The sequence below is a fragment of the Grus americana genome, chromosome 14 (assembly GCF_028858705.1).
Source record: "Grus americana isolate bGruAme1 chromosome 14, bGruAme1.mat, whole genome shotgun sequence".
Taxonomy (NCBI): Eukaryota; Metazoa; Chordata; class Aves; order Gruiformes; family Gruidae; genus Grus; species Grus americana.
The window spans coordinates 11,525,859-11,538,931 of record NC_072865.1 but is presented as its reverse complement, the minus strand read 5'-3'; the positions used below and the strand labels follow the sequence as shown (position 1 = coordinate 11,538,931).

Genomic DNA, 13,073 nt, shown 5'->3' with positions numbered 1-13,073 from the left:
ATCATGTAAAACGCAAGGTTTTTCTTTCAGAGATTTCAACTGGATGTTCTTTTTGGCAAGTACAGTTTGGCACCCTGTCTTTAGCACACACTTTAAAGTGGATGTTATGCCTATGTATGATTAGAGGGTTGGATTGTTAAGAAACTTTAAAAATTGCCCCTACATATCTTCTAGAGTACAAAATTCAGAGGTTCCAAGTAGAAAGGTGTTGTGTTCTTCTGGAGGCCACAGATTTCACAGGTCTGTGTTGCTAATGCATTTGAAGAAATCGCTCTCCATAACTGCTCTGCTAGAGCATTTAGGAAGACAAGTTCATTTTTTGTTGTATCCTCCCCTCACTTAAAGCTTTTGGGTTTGATATTTTAGAGTGGCAGGACATTGACAGCTAACATGAGTTGTAGAGAGTGGCACAGTAGACCAGCTAGAAGTTTGGGACTTGAGCTCTGTTTCCACACAAAATAGCTCTAGGAGGAATAGGTTGCCACAGTCTTGTCCGGAGAAGGTAGAGACACAAATGACAAGTAATGAAAACAGCCCGTGACCAAAAAAGTCCCTATTCTTTACCAACTAAAAGTTAAAGAAAGCATTTTTGTACATGTGGCTAAATCTCTTTCCTGTCTCCTAGACTTATGGGTTCATATTTGGCCAGACTGAAGAACCCAAAGTGTTTAAACACGTTTCTTGGAAGTTATCCCCATGGGTCAGAGTCTGAGGCATATTGGTTGGTATCAGATATGGAAGTAGCTTGTTTTGTTACTTGTACTTTTTTGTACTGTACTTTTTTTTCCTGTAGGACTTTTGTTTTCTTGGCTTATCAATGGTTCCCCTTGGTAATATAAAATGCATTTAATTTATAAATAAAATAATATTTTCACAGTAAATTAATTTCAAGTGAATAATAATTATTCTGTCCCGAGTATCTTTAGAGTTTTAATAGTACTTAGTACTTACCTAATGCTTTTCATTTTTCAAAGCATTTCATTTGTGCTAATCTCTACAGTCCTGCTGTGATGTTGGTAAGGAACCAAGTTTTCAGCTTCCAGATTGGAGCCTTCAGTACAGGTCTGTTCAATGCATGTCACGAGATACCAGCCCTCCTACAGAACTACTAAATCAGTTTGTATTTCCTGAAGGCCTGGTTCTTCTTATTTTTTAAAACCTATTTGGCTGCAAGAGAGGCACAGATTTTTCCTTTTGCTTCTCCCCATGGTTTGTTAGAACATGTGTCAGCAAAGCAGCTTCATGCCTATTTGATGGCTGATTTTGAGTTACGTCGCTGGAGCTGAAAGGGTATTTCCCCCTCAAGCCTTTAAGACCCAGTGTCACCTGCGTACTTGCAGCATCTGTGGATGGTTAAAGTCATATTTAGATTAAACCGTAAGCCTGGGTCATCTTGAATGGTGATTGTGGGCAGGAAGGTTTCTCACATGTTGTGTGATCCGGTTAGCAGGGAAGCTTAGCTTCAGCAGCGAATGCCAGCGCTGGACTTTAGACTGCTCTGGTGTTGAGAATTACAGAAGTAAAAATGAAGTGTCTCCTGTACACTGGACGTGGACAGGGTAGAGGGAGACATTGCTGCAAGTTCTCTTGAATCTGTTGGCTTTTCTTGGCATCTACCTATTTGCATGAAAGAATTACTGATGGCTTTATAGCAGATACTGAAACTTCTGAAGTATTTCGGTACCTTTAACTGATTAGACTGAGAAAAACTAAAATAGACTGCTCTGAAATCAAGTTTTTGTTCTAGTTGTGGGCAATTCTCAGTTGTGCCCTGGCTACTTTTTTTGGCATAGAGCAGCCAATATCCATGAATCCTTATTTTTATATTTAACTTAGAAATTCGGAATTTATTTCCCATGATTAATCATCATGATGTTTTCATTATGGGTTTTTTTGGTTGTTTTTTGTTGGTTTTTTTTTACAACTTGATAACCTGAATGAGGTAACAGTATGTTAGACCTGGATTTTGGAGGTCATGGGAAAGGAGCCAGGCTTAGAAGGGATTTAGATTTAAATGCTGATTTAGAGTGGAAGTTCTTTGCGGTAAAGACTATTATTCTATCTGCACAGTACAACAGGCCCCCACAGTCACCTGTTCTTTGGCACATCTGTGATAAATTATACTTTTTATATGGGTATTTAATTCAGATATAAACAATATTGTTGTTGTTTTGGGACACAAGCAGGTCTTTGCTTTGGTTCCTATATGTCCTTTTTAAATCAAATTGTCCAGTCTTGACTGAAGCTGACACACTTCCAAGCTTAGTGCTTTTAGGAGAGGCAGTATGTTTGGTTTTAATGTAGAGCTAAGAGTTGTGATGGCTAATAGGCAAACTGATGCTCAAGACATCTGACCTGGCACAGTTGCAAAGCTGGTGATACAGACTGCTTCAGCAACATCAGGGAGGTCTGTTTGTCCATCTTCGATTCCTGACCGGATTAGTGAGGGCAAACTGTGTGATTGTAGGCAATTTGAAGTCTAAGGAGAAAAATCTTTTCCGAACCCCTTGGACAACAATTTCTTATTCACTTGTGAGCCCAAGGAAAGTAGCTTTATTTTAGTCTTCAGGCTTAAGGAAAGAAGGAACAAAGCTGTCTTTTGCAATCCTACCATTTTTCTTTCAGCAGGTTTGTAAGGGTCATGACTTAAAATCTTTCTCTAACCCCTCAAATCTCACTTAAACTTGTATGGGATTTGTTTGGCCTGTGTTTGAGTATTTGCCAATTGCTAAGCAGAAATGGTCACTATGTGATGTTTTGGCACTGCCTAATAAATATCTAGTGGAAATGTACATATTTGCTCAGTAGTTTGAATTTGGAGTCTCAACCAGCTCTGTGTTTCTCATCGGATCGTGGTACTCAGTACTTCATCCACCTGCTTGCTCTCTCCCAGCACACTGTTTAACTAGCTGCATTAACACACACTAGTTCATTTGGCAAAACTACTCGCTGAACTTACTTTAACAAATGAGCTCACAGTACCTTTCCTGGAGAAGGTGCACGGTGATGATAGCAGCAGGTAGGTGTGTTGGCAGGGAGGACAAGAGAGAAGAATAAACACCTAAGGCTGGCTGGTACGGCTTCTCCTGATTAGATGAGTTGTGCCTACGGGTTTGTGGGTAGCAATGGCGTATCAGAAGGGTTTGCATGTGCACTGTACTAAGCTATGCATAGTCACACTCACTTCCACAGCCATAGACATGACACTTGTACAATGATTTTGTTCAAAATCTTGAATCCTGTATGTGATTGAGCTGGTAGCCATCGCTTCCTAAATTAATGCCTATCTACATTTATAACTAGTGGCTGTAACACTGTTCTGTGTTGGCTAGATAGTTGCCTCTCTACACTTTGCAGGGACCTGCACATTTTCTCTCTAGCTACTGAAGCAATAGCTGACGGCTTCAGAGCACCTGGTAACTCTGCAAGCATATTTTCATCTTGAACTGCAGCCACGTCTGGCAAGCATGTTCCATTTCACATTGTGCAATGTCGCTGGTAAACAAGCCTTCCAAGTGGTATTGCTGCCACCTTATGTAATTACCAAAGTTGATTTTGGTGCCAGGCAGTACCATGACTAACTTTGTTTCAACAATAGCCCTTTGAGGGCACCTGAGAAATTATTCTGCAGTCACAGCAGCCAGATGGGCAAGCAGAGTTGTACAGACAGAGTCTATTGGTGTTTATGCTACAAATAACTGATTATGCATAGTGTGCACGTGTGTAAATATTTCTTCCTAAGTCTCCTTAATACATTAGTTCTCTTAAAATATAATTGGAGTAGAAAACTTTTCCTGAGTAAGTACAAAAGAATCAAGTCTGGCTTTGTAGGAAAGTTCTGTATTGTTCCTTCTGAACTTTAACTGTCCTCCTTTGTTCTCTCATTGATGACACAGATGCTTTCTTCATGCCATCATAATTCATTGCTGTGAAAATGGCTGAATCACACTGTAAACAGAGTTGAAGCAATATCACCAGTGTGGAGTGAGAAGCCGTGGAAGTTGTTGAACTTGTATTTTGAAGTGTGCATGTGTATTTTTTAAACATGTAATTCAAATGGTAGAGGTGGTGAGAAACAAATAGTGTTGCAGTGAAAGAAGAAATAGTGGAATCATCTTGGGTTTTTGACTTCTATCAAAGCACAAGCCCTGAAGTGTTGTCTAGGTATTCTTGTACTGAGCCAGCTGCCCCCAAAATGGAAAACTTGTTCTGCCAGAAAATCATTAACCACAATTTTGCCACAATCTACAAAATCTTCCTTATGGTGAAACGTTGGAGTATGTTAGTAGTGATCATGGGAGACACACACACATACAAGTAGGGACTGCAATTAGACAGCCAGTGCTATTGGCTGCATTTGAATTGTGTGTGTTTGGAAGTTTGGGTTTTTGTTTGTTTTTTTAAGGATGTTTCCAAATGAGACAGATCTAGTTTAATCCAGAGAAGCCAAAAAGATTGGCATTTAATAGAAGAGCCTTCAAAACTCTATGTTAATATAGACAAGCATAATACAGGTTAGTATTACTACTAACAGGATTTCAGGCAATCGTGGTTGCTTAGTATTTATTTAACAGTCATATCCTAAGGCAGATCACTTGCCTCCCTAATTGCTGTCCATTTCTGTAGACCACTGTCTCTGTGACTAAAACAAGGTTGGAGAGCCTGCTAAAACACCCATACAGTCAGTAATGTAAATATGACTCTGTGTTTTCGGATAAAGGTGAAGTCTTGGAGCCTGACTTGTTTCCACACCACTCTAAATCAAATGTGACCCTACTGAATTGAAATCTGAATCTGGCTGCTGCATTATAACAAGTTATATCTGGACTAGCAAACACTGGTAAACCTGGTCCCCAACTAAAAGTTGTAGCTCTATCTTGAGTCTGTATCAGTCATGTTTTTGTAGTGGGGTAGCATCCCTATGGATGTTTCTTGGAAACTGAGTCAAAACCAGGAACTTAAGCCAGATGATACATTTGAGTTGCACTTGCTTGTAGGTAATACAGTTATATGCAACTAAAAAATAGGACAGAGTTGTAGAAGCACATACAGAAATTCCCATCTCCTTAGATTGGAATATAAGTAGGAGAATCGGAGCTGGTCACTGCAGGTTTATTCATATTATTAGGCTAGGTACTGAAAAAGTACAATGTATTTGAATCCCTGAGCTGGATGGTCTGGGAAAGGATATGGGGTTTGCCCCTAAATCTTGTCTATTAAGAATGGCTTTTGTCCTATAGAAATTGCTTTGGAGGAGGAAGACTTTGTGTTGTGTGTACATACAGCAGTGAACACAATTGTCTACTGTCTCAAGTCAGGGTTCTGCTAGTCTTAACTCTTTTTGGCTTCAGACAAGTAGCAATCCCTTTCTGAGGCTCAGTTCCTGATTGTTTCAAGGGGACCTTACTTTGTTCTCTCACTTCACGGAGCAGTAGCTGAACAGTTTTTTCTTGGAGTGGTTTTCTTGGCCTGGTCCAGCATGAGATGGTGAGCCTAGCAGATGTCTAGGAGTTTCCCTTACTGATATGGAGAAATCTCTCTGTCATGCAGTTGGTATGGATTGGCCTGTGGGCTTTTGAAGGAAGTCTTACGAAGATGGAGCTATTTCCTCCCCCCCGCCTTTTTTTTTTTCTTCTCCACATGTTACATTTGTTCATGCTGTTTTGTACAAATATCTGATTTGTGTGCTGTCCTAGTGCAGCTGGGACTTAAATCTTTCAGAAAGCAACATCCACAAATAAAATTTGCATGGTTGTGATGCTAAATTAATCTTACCAGATCTTGTTTCAATGTGTTCAGCAGTACAAGGCAGCAACAGAGTCTTAATGTTTTGTGATTCCTAGAAGTGATGGGAAAGACTATGGTACAGCTCTTTTTTTTCCATATGTCTTGGTTTTGCTCTGAGCTGTGTGTAGGTAATTTCTTGGAAATCACAGTCCTAGTTTGAATTTTCTTAAGTGTCTGCTAGAGATCAGGACTTTGTATCTGTGGAGAGGGCTGAGAAGCTGACTACTGAGGCCAGTAGCAGCAGCATAACGGGAACCAGCAGCTGTAGGCAGTGAGATGGAGCTGGAGGAACATGGCAGGAGGTAGAGGAACCTTGAGCTGGCAGGTCTTGAATTGGGAAAGGGAGAGATGTTGAGGACGGGGGGCTCACAAAGGAGGAAATGGATAAGGGACGGCACTGGAGAAAGTGTCTGGGGGATGCAACGGTGGGAGGTGCTGGGATGCACTGGGGACTTGCAAGAGCCAGAATCTCTGAGTTTAAGGAGATTGAAGGCTCTGGGACAGGAAGGGTTGCAGTTTACTTACGACATTTAAGTATCTGCACAATTTATGTAGTTTGAGGAGCAGCCATATATGTTTAATCCTGTTCGCTGTTCTCTCTGCCTCCATTCTCTCTTTCTGATTTCCAGAATATGGTACTACCACTCAAAAGTACAGTCGCTCTTGCTTTCAGTCCAGCAAAGGGCTGGATCCCTTTAAATACCAGTCCCCTTACTTGAACATTTTTTCTTCATGACACTTTTCTCATGTTTTGATGAAGCAGAGTATAGTTTGCTCACTTTATTAAAAATACATTTCTCTTCCATCCTTCATTTTGACACCTGCTTTGCTGCCTAAAAGGAAATAAAATGCTTGCTGGCAAGACTCCACCATTGAGTATCTCAGATTATACGTTCCTCCTCCTAATTACCTTTGAAATGTGTTTGAGCCTAACATTTTATGTTGAGAAAAATGTGTTGTACCACTTCCTTTCTTCCATTCTTCAGCGCCACCTAAAATAGTTTGTACTTGCAGCGTATTTCAGCACTAACAATTGCTGTGTATTCCTGGGCAATAGAGAAGAAGCTTCTTACGCACTGAAAGAATAAGAGCACAAAATTTAGAACATGGTTGACAAAAAGGTATTATGCAGGACAGCACAAAGGAGTTGGGGAGGCTGGCAGAAGGGAGAAAACAGGAGAACTAGCTCCTTGGAAGGAGATCAGTTTAAACGGGAGCAGAATGTATTCATGTTTTGTGCCCTCTTTCTGCAAGTGTTGTGAGGATTCTTAGTCTTTTGTCCTAGAAATAAATGGGTTTGGGTTTTTTTCCTATACAAATCCTGTATCTGCTAAGTAACTAGCAGACCAGATGACATAATGCTGCAGAGGCTGACGCCTCCGACATTGTCTCAGCCCCTTTCCCTAAATGTCCACTTACCCAAAGGCTGGATTATATAATGAATGACAGTCCTCCTGGCTAACCTTGTTTTCTTGTTCTCAGTACTCCTCCTTGTTTCAGAAACTTCCTCTGTTAGTTTCATTCTGTTCTTGGAACTAGAATTAAGAGGGAGGAGCTGGCTGGCAAGCAAACCTATTCCTGCATTTCACTCCTGGGCTTAAAAGCGTGGAGAGTCAGCAGTTCCAAAAAAATATTATTTGGAGGGTCATGCTTTGAAAACTGGTGTGATGTGAATGAAAAATCAGTCATACAGAATTTGAAAATTCCGGTGTTCATCTGCTTGCAGGACAGATAAGCTAGTTTAAAAGTACATTAGCCACTCCACCTCCTTGTCCAGTCCCTCACATATCAGAGCTTGCTCAAAGTAGTTCAGGATTAAACAGTTTGCAATGTAATTGTGAAGCCTTGAGAGTTTGTCCATTAAAGCTGAACTTCTGCAGTATGTGTGTTAATACCCTATTGTGTGTAAATGAGGACTAGCTGATTACTTAATGATGTTTGTATATTATCTGCTGTTACGCAGGTGTTAATCTTACAAAATGTGTTAATAACTGCTTGGTATTTACGAGTATCGGTTTATTAGTCCTGCTTTGAATATGTATTTGCATCTTGAACTCACATTCAGAGCCAAGCTTGGTAGCTGTGTATTCAATGTTTACTTTCCGTGTGAAACTTAGATTAACAGGATCACGTATTTTACTTTCCACAGGCTTCAAAATTTGTGTCCCAATTCACAAAACCATTCCTGATCAAGATTGTTCATAAACATGCACTCCAGGCACAACCCTGTTACTGATTGAGGGCTTAGGTCTTGCAGTGCACATCCAGTTTGTTTTCATAGGCACATCTTGCTGGCGCTTCCCTTGTACAGACCTTCAAAGAAGTTGGAGCTTTGTTCAGTAATACTTCATGTTTTTGCAGAGTTTTGCATCTGTAGATTTCAACATGCTTGATGAAATGTGGGCAAATGTCACCAGGTGCCACTCTGCAAAATGAAGCTGAAGAAGAAGGATGTAATTGACTGGAACAGAAATTACTCAGTGAGTCAGTGCTGGGAGCGGAACAAAATCCAGGTCTGTTGGCTCCCACTGCTGCATCCCATCTGCAGGATCGCAGCGTGGCTGTCCCAGAAGCTGTCCTGAGCTGCTCTCTGCACATCATGTTCTCGTCTGCCAGCAGACAGGAAACATAGAAATTTCATTTAAGCAAAGGATTAACAATGGCAAAATTAAGTGCTCAGAGTCAGTAGTTCCTATTTTCTTCCCCTGATGCTGACTTCTTGCCATTGTTTTCCCACTCTGTAAAACAGATTTCACCTACTTTGTTGCAAGAGGAGTTACTACTTTTTATCTGTGCTGGACTATGTGGGACCTAAGTGTTCTTGCAGAGTTGTCAGAGCACACACTTGCCTTTGGTTGGGGAGAAAAGCAGCATGATCTAAAGAAATTATTTCAGAATGAAATCTTGAATTAATATTTCTCCATAACAGTAGAAAAAAATAGTGCTTCCTACGCATGTATGGAGGAAACTGTTAGAATAAGGGACCTCTACTTCCTTTGGACTGTTTTAGGGTGAATTTACTGGTGTGTAGAAATTCTTCTTTCTTTGATAGATCTATGGAACAAAATTCTGGATTTTTGTCCAGAACAAGTACAACAAGGACCATAAGAAGTTGAAAATGCATAGGGAGTTGGAAGTCACTGCTTTTTTAGAGTAAGAGAGGTTTTACTTAAAAAGACATGCTGTTCTTGATGTTTCCCCAATTAAAAGCAAAACAAAATAATCCAAGGGAATTAGTTCTGATAGAACTTCTACTCTGTAAATCTTGTCATTTGATTTTAATGCTCTTTCCAGTGTCCCTGAGAGAAACAGACCCTCTTGCATTCTGACATTACTTTGGAGGGAACATGGTGTTGAGATAGCTTCCCTCTCTCCAGCCCTCTTACTTAGAGGATGCATCTTCTCTCAAGCCCATGCTTTCCTAGTTCAGGGGCTTGCTCCAAACTGCTAGTCAGACCAGGTCTGACTTTTTTTTTTTTCTTGGTAGCAGCTTTCAAACACCTGGGGTACAAAATCCAGTCAACAAAATTACTGAGTAGTCTCCTGTGTCCCCTGTCCAGCCATCTGCTCATTCCTCTCCTCTCTCCCAGGGGAGTCTGATGATGTCCAACCCCTCCTGGGTCACTAGGCAGAGGGGAGTCTTGCCCCACTTGTTCCTTTATCATCGTTGTCCCAGATACTAGCTGTTCTCCAGGGCCATCTTCTTTACTGTTTTGATTATTTCACATATTCTGTCATTAGGCACATGGAATGGGGTAACTGGTCTTTCAGGCCATCTCTGCATACCCTAGGAGTCAGCCTGCTGTTACTGTTGAATAAAATCAATTTAACAAGTAAAGAGGTTAATCTTTTTGTCTGGCCCTGGTCACAGTAGTTCTAGGTATGGTTTTAACTGCAAACAATAAAAGTCTCCGCAAAGACTTCAAACAGGTGCCTGGGATTTTATTTTTTAAGTAGATGGTCCTTTGTTAATCAAAACGTGCAAACGTGACTCAGCTGTGCTGTTTGTTCTACCTTTACATTTCCCTCGGCTTGAACAGTCGCATTGAAAACTAAATGGGTGTTTTTAGATTTATCCATTATACAGAAGTAACAGCTTTGCTTTTAAGGATCTTACTGCGAGTGGCTGATGTGCTCCGTAGGAAGGAACAAAGACAGAAGGGTACGCTTTGTGTCAGAGGTACCTGTCTGCGTCTCGTGGAGTGCGTATGTATAAGCCTGCTTGGTTTTATTTAGAGTTAAATGGCCTCTGAAGACGTTAAAAGCTACCCACGGCTGAGTTCCTGGTGGCTTGTGCTGTTGGGTTGGTGTGGTTGACCTGCTCCTACTGCCCAGCCTCAAAGGCTGTTAAGGCAGCTTTGTTGACAAAGTGGGAATGAATTGTCCCAAAGCCATTATTTGAGAGCAGTGACCCAAGGAAACAGAGGAACAGTTGCTGCCTGTTAAACAGCCTTTTTTGTAAGCTCTTAGCTAAGTGATTTGATTTTTTTGGTTTAAAATCCTTTGTTCTTCTGGTAGCACTGGAGTATTTCATATGCCTTCCTAGTTTCTCTTAGTTTTTCCAGCACCTTGTAAATTTTTTATTATTTTTTTTTTATATCTGTCTCAATTAAAGAAGCACTGAGAGATAAAGTCCTGGGGTAGCAATTTCTTCCATTCTTAGTCTAGTAGTTACAGCCTAAGAATCTGTTTTACTTCGTATTTGTGTTGTGGAGTATGGAGAGCGCTAGTTACTGGGAGTTTCAGTGGGTGCTCTCTGTAAGTCAGCTCTTTCGCTGCCTTTCTTCATGAAACCTCTAAAACATGTCGGTGAACACAGACCCTGCGGTACCTTGAGGTGTTGGGGAGGCAGGTTTTCTCTTATGCACTTTGTACTTCTGATTGTTAACTTTGGTTAGGTTATGGATGTCTTTTTGCCTAAACAGTCAGCAGATCACAAAGATATAAATGCTCCTTGACACAAAACAGCATGCCTTTGGTGGGAAGGTTTCTCTAGAAATACCACTGGGTATTAAAGGAAGGGTGTTTCCCTTTTGCCATTAGTCTCCAGCCTGAATGATCTTGCTCTGACAACAGTCTCTTCATAGCTTCCTTTTGATTCCATGAATTCACATAGAAGATATCCAATATGGCCTCTTTTTTTTCTTTTTTTCCCCTTCTGCCTCCAAGCTACACTGATTTTGGGGGGCAGAAGGAAGCTTCTGAGACAGATGTGGTGACTAAATGCTGATCTCCCCTTTGTAACACCAGCCTCCACTGAAGTTTTCCTGGAGGGAGAAAATGGAGTGTATTTGTGCACAGTTGTCTTTGAATGTCAGATGGACTTAATCCAACTTAGATTTATCATGACTGAGTTTCTTCTTGCTTGCCATGTCCTCCTTATAAATGATAAACCGTTTTATGCAAAGCGAATTGCTGGATTCTCAACTATAAGTGGTATATCTGCTAAAAGCCTTGATAGCAGCAGGTATTGAATGAATCATAGTCCATAAACTCTTCTCTCTCTGGGGATGCTCCTTCCAGAGGTGGTAGAAGCAGTAATATGAGGAAAGTAAGTTGTGCGGTAGCTCGTACTGCAGACTGGTTGAAAACTTTCTAGAGCTCTTCCAGCTCATGTGCACTTAAACGTATTTCCTGAGGTGGGGTTGAGGTTGCTCGTTCTTCTCTCCGCACTTCACACTCGCCTTGGTTTCCTGAACTGCTAATGCACCTCTTCTCTTGTGAAATGACAAAATTAAAAATAGATACAGCTATACAAATCTTGTGGGAAGAGCTGGTTGTCTGTCTGTGCATCATATCTATAGCTCCTGTGGGGAACCAAGTAAAGGTGACTGAACCAGCCATCTCTGATCTTTGAATCATATGTCTGTGATACAGCAGTAAAACAGAAATGTTCGAGGAGGCAAATAGGAAATGGTAGGAAGAAGAATAAAAGTGTGTAGAGTGACAAATCCCAAGGTTATATCCTTGTCTCCACGGAAAATTAATCCTCCTCAAAGTTAAGAATTATTCGTCTCTGAATTGCAGCTGAATAGAAATAGTTGGCTGGATTCACTGATGTCTACATGAAGTAATTAAAGAGTCTGGTGTAATTCAGAAGGATGTGGCCTAAAAATGAATTTATTTAGAATGTCTAAATGGTAGATGCTCTCAAAGAAGGTAAGACACTAGGTGTTTTCTAACCTGTTATCAGACAGAGCTGCCTCAAGATGATTCTTGCAGAAGATGAAATGGATACCTGCATAGGCTTGACTGTCCAAGGTTATGTTTGCAGCTGCCTTAGTCTTTGTGTACCTTCCACAGTGTATGTAGTTTTCATCAAAAGCAGTCCGAGGTTGTTGTTTTGAATGAATATACATTTCTAGAAATGCACCGTGGGGCAGAGTTTTTTCTGTCCATCTGAAAAAAAACCCAACAATGGTATGATTAACAAATAGAGTGCTTTATCTTCTTTTGACAAAAAACACCTTTTTTTTTTGGAAGAATGAGTGTCTTAAAAGTTAGTGTGTCTAATCTGCATGGGATGCTGTGTAGTGTTTCTTGAATGTGGCAAGTACAGTGTGTAACGGTAGAAATTCTCTTTTCCATGTTGTAACTCCATTTACTGGTGAGTACGTAATGAATGGACTTTGTAAGGAACAGGCAAGCTCTTTGTTACGTTAGTCAGGAATTGGCGTGTTTGTGGAGAAATACCGACGTTAAGCCTTCTCGGATTCTTGATATTTGAGGCCTGCAGCCATACTCTGATTCACTTTTCTTTGGTTTGCAAGAAGGACTTGACAAATGGGAAAAACAACAGCAATGTTGCACTTGAATGTGTCTCCAGTTTGCAGGAGCTGTGCTACTTGCTGTTAAAGTGGGTAAGGGCATTACCAGCACATGGGCAGAAGCAGAAGGGGAAACAAGTTTTGAAAACTCCTTTAACCATCTTGCATTCCCCTGTGCAGTGACAAGGAAACATTTCTTGCATGAAATAGTTCTTAAAAGGCCAGCTTAATCTTGTTTCACTTTGTAGAGCAGAGAGCTTGGCCTGCAAATTCAGTGTTAGCTGGTGTGCTGGGTTTTAGAGCTTACTCTCTTGGTATCTGAAAGGGTCAGTGGTTTTAGTCATGCTTTTGAAAAGGTTCTGAAAAGACAGACTTATTCCTGCTTTCTGACTTATGTATTATCTTGGGAGTGAATTAACCTGTACTGCAGATATGCAAATATTGTGTGAGGAGAGGGGATCTCAACAGAAATCTGAGTGACACAGCCCGCATCAATGCCCCGCAGCCTCCCACTGAAGT

At 40.8% G+C, this 13,073-nt stretch overlaps 1 protein-coding gene across 1 annotated transcript in view; it reads left to right on the top strand.

The window, feature by feature from the left end:
* ERGIC1 (endoplasmic reticulum-golgi intermediate compartment 1) overlaps positions 1-13,073 on the top strand; it is a 60,887-nt gene that overhangs the window by 2,200 nt on the left and 45,614 nt on the right. The window lies entirely within an intron of this gene.